The following is a 10,927-nucleotide window of genomic DNA, read 5'->3' on the forward strand; positions in this document are numbered from 1 at the left end:
GAGAGATTGTGATTTGGCCATGTCGTATGGTATGGAAGTAGTGAGAAGAGTTATTATCTGCTGAACATTTTGTAGACAGTACTTTATTTAACTAGCTTTTAATAATTTTCTGAAATAACTAGACTAAGTGTCAGTGTAGTCATCTTTAAGATGGGAATATGAAATGGGTTCTATTTCTCAATATTAGTGTAAGGATGGATAGTTACAGCTCCAAAGAGACACATAATCAAGTTGCAGCTGACTAAACTGTGAGAACGAGACAAGATGGACAGCATAGGGAAAAGATCAGTTCTTTGAAAAAAGGTAGGGTGAAAGTTAGAGTTTTGTGAGATTCCATTTTGCCCTGCGAAACTGAATATCCATGTAAAATAAAGAGGAACAATCTGAAAACTCAGTTCCAAGATGAGACGCGGGGAAAAAAATATAAAAAACAATCAGAATGACAAAGTGTAGAACAGTGTAAGCCGACTGATTACTGGAGGAGTTAATCAAAATGTGAAGGCCAACTGATGCACACACTGGAACCAGGCCACTGGAGGCTCCCCAACCCCTCCTCTGTTCTTGGAATGTGTGTTCAGCTTGCCTTCCTCACTCCCAGGAACAGCTCCAAGGAAACAGCCTTGAAATAGAAATGTGATGATGAGGCTATGGACTGAGCACATGGCTGATCCCTGGTAAGGCCTACATTGTAAATTTTTAAGATACTGGCAGGTATATACAGAGATCTATTGGTCCCGCAGCTGCCCAAGACAAGCATCCTATGTAAGTCTTTTGCTTACTGAACCTGCCACCTATCAAATAGAGTAATCTAACTTTTGCTTGGGCTTCCCCGGTGGCTCAGCTAGTAAACAATCTGCCTGCAATGCAGGATATCTGGGTTTGATCCCTGAGGGGGGAAGATCTCCCCAGAGAAGGGAATAAGGACCCACTCCAGTATTCTTGCATGGAGAATTCCATGGACAGAAGAGCCTAGTCCACGGAGTTGCAAAGAGTCGGACATGGCTGAGTGACTAATACACACACCAACAGCTTTTTCTTGGTCTCCCTCACCAAGGACAGGAGCCAGTTTCAGATTACGCCTGGAAAGTTCCTGAAGTGGTTGTGGAAGCAACACAAGTTGCCCTGGAGAAGCACATTTATACCCTTTTGGGATCAGAATATTAGGAGAAAGAAAACAAAAGGCTCAGAATATACCTCTGGTATGAGACTTCTTGCAGAAGAAAGAGCATATTGGTTGTTGTATCGAACCAGCATAGTTCATTTCACAACAACACTGATAAAAGAGTAATGTTGGCACTGATACTGAAACACTGTAGGACAGACCTCCTTGTGTCCCTTCCTCTTGTTCATAAAAAAGCTTTATTTTCCTAGGCCTTTCCTGAGTTCCAAGGAGCAAATTTAATCAGAGAAATAAGAAAATTCAAAAACAAAGGAAAACAATCAAACAGGACAAAATAATAATAGCCATAAAACAAAGTCAAGGGACATTAGTTCCTCTGCAAGGGTTGTGATAGAATCCTGAACCATATCCTTGAGCTGTCTGCAGATGGAAGAAGTTAATTGCATGCCAACCACCCGGATGTAGATCTCAAACCACTTGGAACTGGAAGATTGATGATTGAGATTCCCAAAATACCACCCAGTTACCTCATCACCAACCATCAGAAGAATACGCACAAGCTGATCGGGTACCCTGCAACCCTCTCCTTTGCCTTGCCTTTAAAAACCCTTCCGCAAAAGGCACGAGGAGCTCAGGTCTTTTGAGCATGAGTGGCCTTTTCTCCTTGGTCGACTCCACGTTGTGCATCTTTCAATAAACACTGTATTTTTGCTCATCACAATCTGTGGTCAATAGATTGATGTTGCTGAGAGTCAGTCAAGCAGACTCAAGTGTGGTTCATTAACAATATTTTTCCTGGAAACTTCGCACAGTCTCACCTACTTCGATGGGGAAAAAAATGGAAACAGTGGCAGACTTTATTTTTAGGGGCTCCAAAGTCACTGTGAAAGTGACTGCAGCCATGAAATTAAAAGATGCTTGCTCCTTGGAAGAAAAGCTATGACCAATCTGTGTGGATATTCACTCAGTCGTGTCTGACTTTTTGCGACCCTGTGGACTGTAGCCTACCTGGCTCCTCTGTCCATGGAATTCTCTAGACATGAATACTGGAGTGGATTGCCATTTCCTTCTCCAAAGAAACCTAGACAGCATATTAAAAAGCAGTGACATTACTTTGCCAGCAAAGGTATAGTCAAAGTTACGGTGTTTCCAGTAGTCACATACAGATGTGAGAGTTGGACCATAAAGAAGGCTAAGCGCCAAAGAATTGATGCTTTCAAATTGTGGTGCTGGAGAAGACTCTTGAGAGTTCCATGGACTCTCAAGAAGATCAAACCAGTGAATCCTAAAGGAAACCAACTGTCAATATTCATTGAAAGGACTGATGCTAAAGAGCCAATATTTTGGCCATCTGATGTGAAGAGCCAGTTCATTGGAAAAGGCCCTGATGCTGGTAAAGATTGAGGGCATGAGGAGAAGGAGGTGACAGAGGATGAGATGATTGATGGCATCATCGACTCAATGGGCATGAGTCTGAGCAAACTCCAGGAGACAGCGAAGGACAGGGAAGCCTGGTGTGCTTCAGTTTACGGGGTTGCAACAAGTTGGACATGACTGAGCAACTGAACAGCAACAATAACTGGTGAGGAAAACTAAGAGTCCCTTAGAGGAACAAGAACCAGTCCCTCAGGCACCACAGAGGTCACAGCTTCCAGTGGCCATCCTCTCCATCTTCATGTCGTATAGAGGTAGGGGTTTTCATTCAGGAGTTTTGGGGATCTAGCCAGTGGGGCTAAACTAAGAAATAAACAGTGTAAAGTCAAACTGAGTCTTGTCTGTACCCCTACATAACTATAGCTTGAGAGATGGTTGGTAATGCTGAATGAATGACTTGAAAATATAAATTTTTATACATGAATAGCATACCAGAATTAAATCTGTAATCAGAAGGAATATCAGGACAGAACATGAAGATAGAAAAAGGTTAATGTCTGACTTTTTCATTCCATGTGCCATCATTTTGACCTCCCTACTTCCCAAAGACTCTCACGAAATGCTTCTACACTACCAAAACCACAGTTGTGTTGAACCTCTCACTCTTCTTTCAAAATTTATCTAACCTAATACCTATTTTCTCCAAGTGTTGATTCTTACAAGATCTTTATAATACCTTGATTTACAAATCCATCATTTTAGTGGTCTATTCTGCCTTCCTTGGTTTGAAATGCCTATAAGAAACCTGTAAGGAGATGCTAAATAGGTAATAAACTATATGAACCCTTGGGTCCAGGCCCAGTGTGATCTGGAGAAGTGCATCGAAGAATCACAAGGGTGCACACAGGAAGTGGGACCGTGGGAGTAGAATGAAGCATCATGTAAAGAGTAGCCTCTCAAGAGAAATTTGCCTCAGAGGTAATGTTCTGGTAGAGGAGACTACCTTGGGAAAGCCCAACATTTAAATTTCAGCAACAGGAGGCTTCTCTGGTGGCTCCCAACAGTAAAGAATCTGCCTGCAATGTAGGAGACCCGGGTTCAATCCCTGGCTCTGGAAGAGCCCCTGGAGAAGGGAATGGCTGCTCACTCCAGTATTCTTGCCTGGAGAATCCCCACAGACAGAGGAGCCTGGCGGGCTACAGTCCATGCGGTTGCAAAGAGTAGGACACGACTGAGTGACTAACACAACAACAACAGAGGAGATTAAGCCAATGAAGAAGGCCGAGAGTGCACGACCTTAAAAGTAGAAGACAAGTTATGAGGATGAGTGTCATGAGAAGCAACAGGAGAGAATGCAACAAGAAGCAGAGGATGAGCATCCAAACAGTGATGACGAGCGGTCAGTTGTGGAGTGTCTACAGGACACAATGACGCTGAAATCTTAGGGGACTTTTAATGGAGCCTGTGTAGGGGGAGAAGCTAGATGAGATGAGTGAGGATGAAGGGGGAGGTAATGAAATGGAGATAAGGAGTATAAATGATTTGAAGTCTGTGGAGGAGGCTGACAGAGCAGTAGTTAAAAGGAAATGTGGAATTAGAGCAGTACAAATTTAGGAGCATATTGAAAGGCTGGTCGAGTTTTGTTGAGAGAGAAATAAATTGTTCATGCATACTTACCTCCACATTTCCAAAAAGCCAGTTATGATGAGAATTAAAAAATTAATAAATATACATATATATAGGTATATATCCACAATGGTGACAATGAGTATTCCATACACTTTTGAAAACCACAAAACAAAGACATGATCAGTCATTTATGAAGCATGGAAGTTTAGAAACTAGGCTATTGCAGAAGGAGATATCAACATTGCTTGCTGAATTTTCAGTACATATAAAAGACTCAAGACCCTCCGTAGAGTTTCAGGTCTCGGACAAACCATGTACCATAGAAAGTAAAGAGCAGGCGTAGGAAGAAAAGAGGGCTCTTGAAGATCTCTGAACAGAGGACTCGGAGTTGATGATCCACAGCCTCAGTCATCAAAGTCAGGAGAGTCTCCCACAGCTTTCCAGGGGACTTTTTCTCTGAGGAAATTAAATAAAAATGTCAGGACACCTGACACAATAAGATGCAAGAGTGTGTGTGTGTGTGTGTGTGTGCACGTGCGTGTGCACATTTGGGTGTGTTGATAGTAAAGTACAGGACTAGAAGCAGAGAAATTGAAAGTTTATAAAGTGAGCATCCCAATTGTTATTTATCACCCTGCTCCTTAAATGGCAGAAGCCACAAACACACTCTCCTGAAGCACATTTAGAGGTGTTGTATTAGTTTGCAAGAGGCTTCCCTTGTGGCTCAGTGGTAAAGAATTCACCTGCAATGCAGGGGATGTGGGTTCAAACCCTGGGTCAGGAAGATCCCCTGGAAAAGGAAATGGCAACCTATTCTAATATTCTTGCCTGGGAAATCCCATGGATAGAGAAGACTGGAGGTCTTCAGTCCATGGGGTTGGAAAAGAGTTGAACACTAAACAATAGCTACAAGTGTCAATAGATGAGCTTTCCTACATCCAGGTGCATGGGCCCAAGTTTGGTTCTGTAACAGGAGAGGTATTTCAGGTGCTCCCAAAGTCCTGTGATTGAATAAAAGTGATGGAGAAGGTACCTGGAATGAAGAATTATCTTAAAACTCTCCAAGTAACTCAAAACAATAAAGAAAATTTGTGAGATGTAGTATATATATGTCAGATAAGGCAATTGCACCCCACTCCAGTATTCTTGCCTAGAAAATCCCATGGATGGAGGTAGGCTGCAGTCTATGGGGTCGCTAAGAGTCGGACACGACTGAGCAACTTCACTTTCACTTTTCACTTGCATGCATTGGAGAAGGAAATGGCAACCCACTCCAGTGTTCTTGCCTGGAGAATCCCAGGGACGGTGGAGCCTGATGGGCTGCCGTCTATGGGGTCGCACAGAGTCGGATACCACTGAAGTGACTTAGCAGTAACAGCAGCAGTATATATATATATATATAGACCAAACTGACATATATCAGTTCAGTTGTGTTCCTCAGTTGTGTCCGACTCTTTGCAATCCCATGGACTGCAGCACGCCAGGCTTCCCTGTCTATCACCAACTCCTGGAGCTTACTAAAACTCATGTCCATTGAGTCGGTAATGCAATCATCTCATCCTCTGTCATCCCCTTCTCCTCCTACCTTCAATCTTCCCCAGAATCAGGGTTTTTTCCAATGAGTCAGTTCTTTGCCTCAGGTGGCCAAAGTATTGGAGTTTCAGCTTCAACATCAGTCCTTCCAATGAATATTCAGGACTGATTCCCTTTAGGATGCACTGGTTGGATCTCCTTGCTGTCCAAGGGACTCTCAAGAGTCTTCTCCAACACCACAGTTCAAAAGCATCAATTCTTTGGTGCTCAGCTTTCTTTATATTCCAACTCTCACATCCATACATGATTCCTGGAAAAACCATAGCTTTGACTAGATGGACTTTTGTTGGCAAAGTAATATCTCTGCTTTTCAATATGCTGTTTAGGGTGGTCATAACTTTTCTTCCAAGGAGCAAGCATCTTTTAATTTCATGGATGCAAGCACCATCTGCAGCGATTTTGGAGCCCCCCAAAATAAAGTCTGTCACTGTTTTCATTGTTTCCCCATCTATTTGAAGTGATGGCACCAGTTGCCATGATCTTAGTTTTCTGAATGCTGAGTTTTAAGCCAACTTTTTCACTCTCCTCTTTCACATTCATCAAGAGGCTCTTTAGTTCTTCTTCACTTTCTGCCATAAAGGTGGTGTCATCTGCATATTTGAGGTTATTGATATTTCTCCCAGCAATCTTGATTCTAGCTTGTGCTTCATCCAATCCAGCATTTCTCATGATGTGCTCTGCATATAAGTTAAATAAGCAGGGTGACAATCTATAGCCTTGATGTACTCCTTTCCCAATTTGGAGCCAGTCTATTGTTCCATGTCCAGTTCTAACTGTTGTTTCTTGACCTGCATAAAGATTTCTCAGGAGACAGGTCAGGTGGTCTGGTATTCCCATCTCTTTCAGAATTTTTCACAGTTTGTTGTGATCCACACAGTCAAAGGCTTTGGTGTAGTCAATAAAGCAGAAATAGATGTTTTTCTGGAACTCTTACTTTTTCAATGATCTAATGGATGTTGGCAATTCGATCAATGGTTTCTTTGCTTTTGCTAAATCCAGCTTGAACATCTGGAAGTTCATGGTTCATGTACTGTTGAAGCCTTCCTTGGAGAATTTTGAGCACTACTTTGCTAGTGTGTGAAATGAGTGCAATTGTGCGGTACTTTGAGCATTCTTTGACATTGCTTTTCTTTGGAACTGGAATGAAAACTGACCTTTTCCAGTCTTGTGGCCGCTGCTGAGTTTTCCAAATTTTCTGGCATGTATATATATATATGTATGTGTATATATGGGTAGTTCATGGAACAAACCAAAAGGCAGCCTGGAAATAAGCCATGCTGTAAAAGTAAGCATAAAACATAAATAATTCAAGTGATCAGTCAGTTCAGTTCAGGCGCTCAGTCATGTCCGACTCTTTGCGACCCATTGACTGTAGCACATCAGGCCTGCCTGTCCATCACCAACTCCCAGAGCTTACCCAAACTCATGTCCATTCATTGGGTGATGCCATCCAACCATCTCATTTATTCAAGTGATATTCTGTATCTTTTTTGCTTCCTCTTTATGTATCTACTTCGGTATTCTCTTTCTACACTAGATTTCACTGCTTGACATGTACATGAGCAAACCAGGCCACTTCTCATGTCCAGACTTTAAATGTTTTCTTTGTTCAGTTGACCAGCCCAATTCTAAATTCTTGGAACAGAGAATCTACTGGTGCAACTTTGGTCTAGTATGTTTCCTAATTCAATCAACTATGTCCTATGAAATGTGTTATATACTCTTAACCTGACTTCCTGGGGTCAGCCTTGCAAATTAGGGTCAGTTCTCAGGGAAAGGGCATCAAGATACAAGTAGAGGTCTGTGGAGATGTCTGTTGAGGCTTCTAATTCAAACAACTAAGCGTCTGCCTACAATGAGGGAGACCTGGGTTCAATCCCTGGGTCGGGAAGATCCCCTGGAGAAGGCAATGGCAACCCACTCCAGTATTCTTGCCTGGAAAATCCCATGGACAGAAGAGCCTGGTAGGCTACAGTCCATGGGGTGGCAAAGAGTTGGACACGACTGAGCGACTTTCTGGGGGGGTGTCTGTGAAATGTGTTAGATACTCATAATCTGACTTTGAGGGGTCAGCCTTGCAGATTAGGGTCAGTTTTCAGGGAAAGGGTGTCAAGATACAAGGAGATGTCTGTTGAGGCTTCAGGGAAGTGAGATGTCAGCATATTGGATGAGCTATCCAGATTCTCCCAGGAGGATGGTGGGTTTTGAAGGAGAGATTGTGAGCTAGTTGCCCAGTTTGTCACTGAATGAATAAGTTCTCCAGGTTAGTACTGTAGAGGAACATAAGAAGAATTTTGTCAAATTGCAAAATCTTGGGAGAGAGAATCTGATCAGCACAGCTCTGGTCAAGCACCTTTCCTAATCTAAACAATTGCATTGAATCAATAGTGGCATTCACTCACTCCAATCAGTAAGTTAATAAGTGTTAAGCATTGCCACTGTCGACGACAGAGAACCAGTATTGGAAACTGGCAAAGACTGAAAACTTTGGAGGTTCAAATCTTTGTTGCTCTATTTACTAGTTGTTTGGCCTTGAGCAAATAATTTGTTTTCGGTCTGAGTGTGCTTTCCCATTTGGCAAAATAGAGAAAATTTTATCTCTGACTTTAAAGAAGTAAATGCTACAACAGAGATCTGGGTACTTAGCATGGAAGCAGATGCAGAAATAACTTTTCTAAAATGGCAACATGCTGATAAATCAATAACTCAAATTGCTTGAGGGTGACAGACCAGTAAACAAACAGTGAAAAGGTTACTATAGACTTGTGCACACAGAGCTTTGGGGCACAGAGGTGAGAGAGATTTGGGAAGGAGGGACCTAGGAAAGCTTGCATGAAATTCTATGCCTGAGTAGAGTTTTGAGGGACATGCTGGAGTTAGCCTTATAAACAGAGAGAAAAACTTTCAAAGGAACAGAGATACGGAACCATATGCCTCATTTGCAGAACTCTAATTGGTAGAATAAGACTGCAGCAACTGACATAGACATTTGTTGTTGTTGTTGTTGGAAGAGCAGAAGAGGCTGAGCAAGAGGGTATTAGAGGTTGTGGGTAGCCTTGTGGCTTAAGCTGGTATTTAAAGTTGTGAAAATTTAGGACCATGTGGGTCTTCGGCATAGGGATAGTAGAAGTCATACTATTAGACATAGAATGGACAGGGCTAGGTGGGCATATACCTAGTTGGCCTTGTTATCATACCTAGTTCACAAAAGCACAGTGAACTAAGTAGCAAAGTAGTTGCTATTGAACCTGGAGAGTTGAGCATGTGAAAGCACAAAATTTAGATGCATTATACATTCTCCTAGGGCTGGTGATGAAATAAACACACACTGTGTACCAAGTGGCTTGATAACCCTAGTGATGAGGGGTAGATGTGTTTAGGTCAGTGATAAGTAGAAACTGAATCCAACATGTGCATTCCACCTGTATCCATCCCTAAGGGTGCCAAGAAAAGGCCTGCTGTGGGGAAGGCTGTCTCAGCTTTAGGGAGCACAGCTGGATGTGTTGATGGTGTCAGACAGTACAGTCAGTCTTCACGAGGAAGTAGAGAGGCTGGGAGAGTTGCTAATTCATGACTTTTTGCTCAATGAATATTCTATTTCATTCTAAGTCTTTCAGATATATTTTGAGGAGAAGTGCATGAAAAACTTTCAAGAACTTTCTTTTCTTCTTCACAAGATGAGTTTCTTAATGATTAAAATTTGGGCACATTAGGGGGTTTGCTATGGAAACCAGAAGACAGGTGAATATTACTTTAGGCATTAGATGTGACTAGGGAAACCCGTATCGAACATAGTTTAGCATAGAGTGTACTAGAACTACTTATTTACAAGAGACCCTGAGAAACCCTTCATTAATACTTTTCCTAAAACAAACTATCCCTTAACTAATTTGCTTTTCTTGCAGCTACAAAAACTGTAGACATGGAAAAATACACTGTGTCTTAAAATCTTGTGAGAGGTAGATTGATGATTTTGTCTCTCCCATGTTCTGGGGTCTGCCTTTCCCCTTGTACCTCTGAAATTTGGTCTTAACTCAGAATCAGGTCTTTTCTTTTACGTTCTCTACCTGATTGCATTCAGTCAAGTCACATACTACATGAACCTCTGAAGAGAAGGAAGTTCCATTTTCTGATCGTCTGGGGGCACTTAGAATTTAATCTTAAAAGTGCTGATTACCAGTTCCTTGATTTCTCTCTGGGGCTCTAAAAAGACCTAAATATAGAGGGACTTTTTTTTTTTTTTTCATTTGAAAGAGTCCTCGAATGTGAAAGCAATGATTAGCAACTTCAAAACTATTTTTCTCCTCAGTCTTCAATTTCTATTTACAAAGCCCAGGTTAGTTTTGTTCCCAAAGATTTGTGATTGGGGGAATTCTTTTCTCATTCTCTCATATACTAAAGCTATTTTAAATGAAGGAGCCTAAATTGTTTCCTTTTCTTTTTTGTTATTTTCAATTCATGCTGACTGGTCACATCTTCTTCCTCTCCTCCTTTTCTCCCTTTTATAGCTTCTGGCTTCCCCCAGATCATATCTGGAACAAGATTATTATCTTGAGTGATCTTCTTTTATGAGGTTTTCTTGTCAGCAGCTTCAGTGGAAGTCGGGTGTGCAGAGCTGTGATTTATCACCACCGAGCCCCACGTGATTTAATGCATTCATACATCTAGAAGAACAAGGCTAGTAGATGAATGGAAAGCTACTTGGGAATGAGACTACCTGGTTCACTCACCTCTGCTGGAGGGGGGAGTTGGCTGCCAAGGTAAATGAATTGAGCTTGCTTAGGGAGATGAACAGTTTTTGGAAATTAGGTAGAATGTTGTTGTACTTGCTGCTGTGTTTGAACACAGTATAAAATACTACATCCTGTATGGAGAAGGTTGATTGGCTCGTTCTTAATGAGAGAGTTCTATGCACAGAACTGAGCAAAGGAAGTGTTAAGTGAGGGGGTAATAAGAAGAAACTGACTTTGCTCCTTAGGGATTCTGAGATAGCAAAGCAGGAGAAATAAAACATAGAAAATGAATTTGCATATAGAAATATATGTCCTAACATTTAAATACTGGATTCATTTTCCCCTAAAAACTCACTCACTGAGCTAAAATAAGAGTTAACCTTTGAAAATCAAACATTCTTAGTCATAGGATGGTGTTATGATTTGCCTTAAATTTTAGGTTACTTGGCAGAATGATCTCCAGTCACTGACATTTGTT

The sequence above is a fragment of the Ovis canadensis genome, chromosome 3, assembly GCF_042477335.2.
Source record: "Ovis canadensis isolate MfBH-ARS-UI-01 breed Bighorn chromosome 3, ARS-UI_OviCan_v2, whole genome shotgun sequence".
Taxonomy (NCBI): domain Eukaryota; kingdom Metazoa; phylum Chordata; class Mammalia; order Artiodactyla; family Bovidae; genus Ovis; species Ovis canadensis.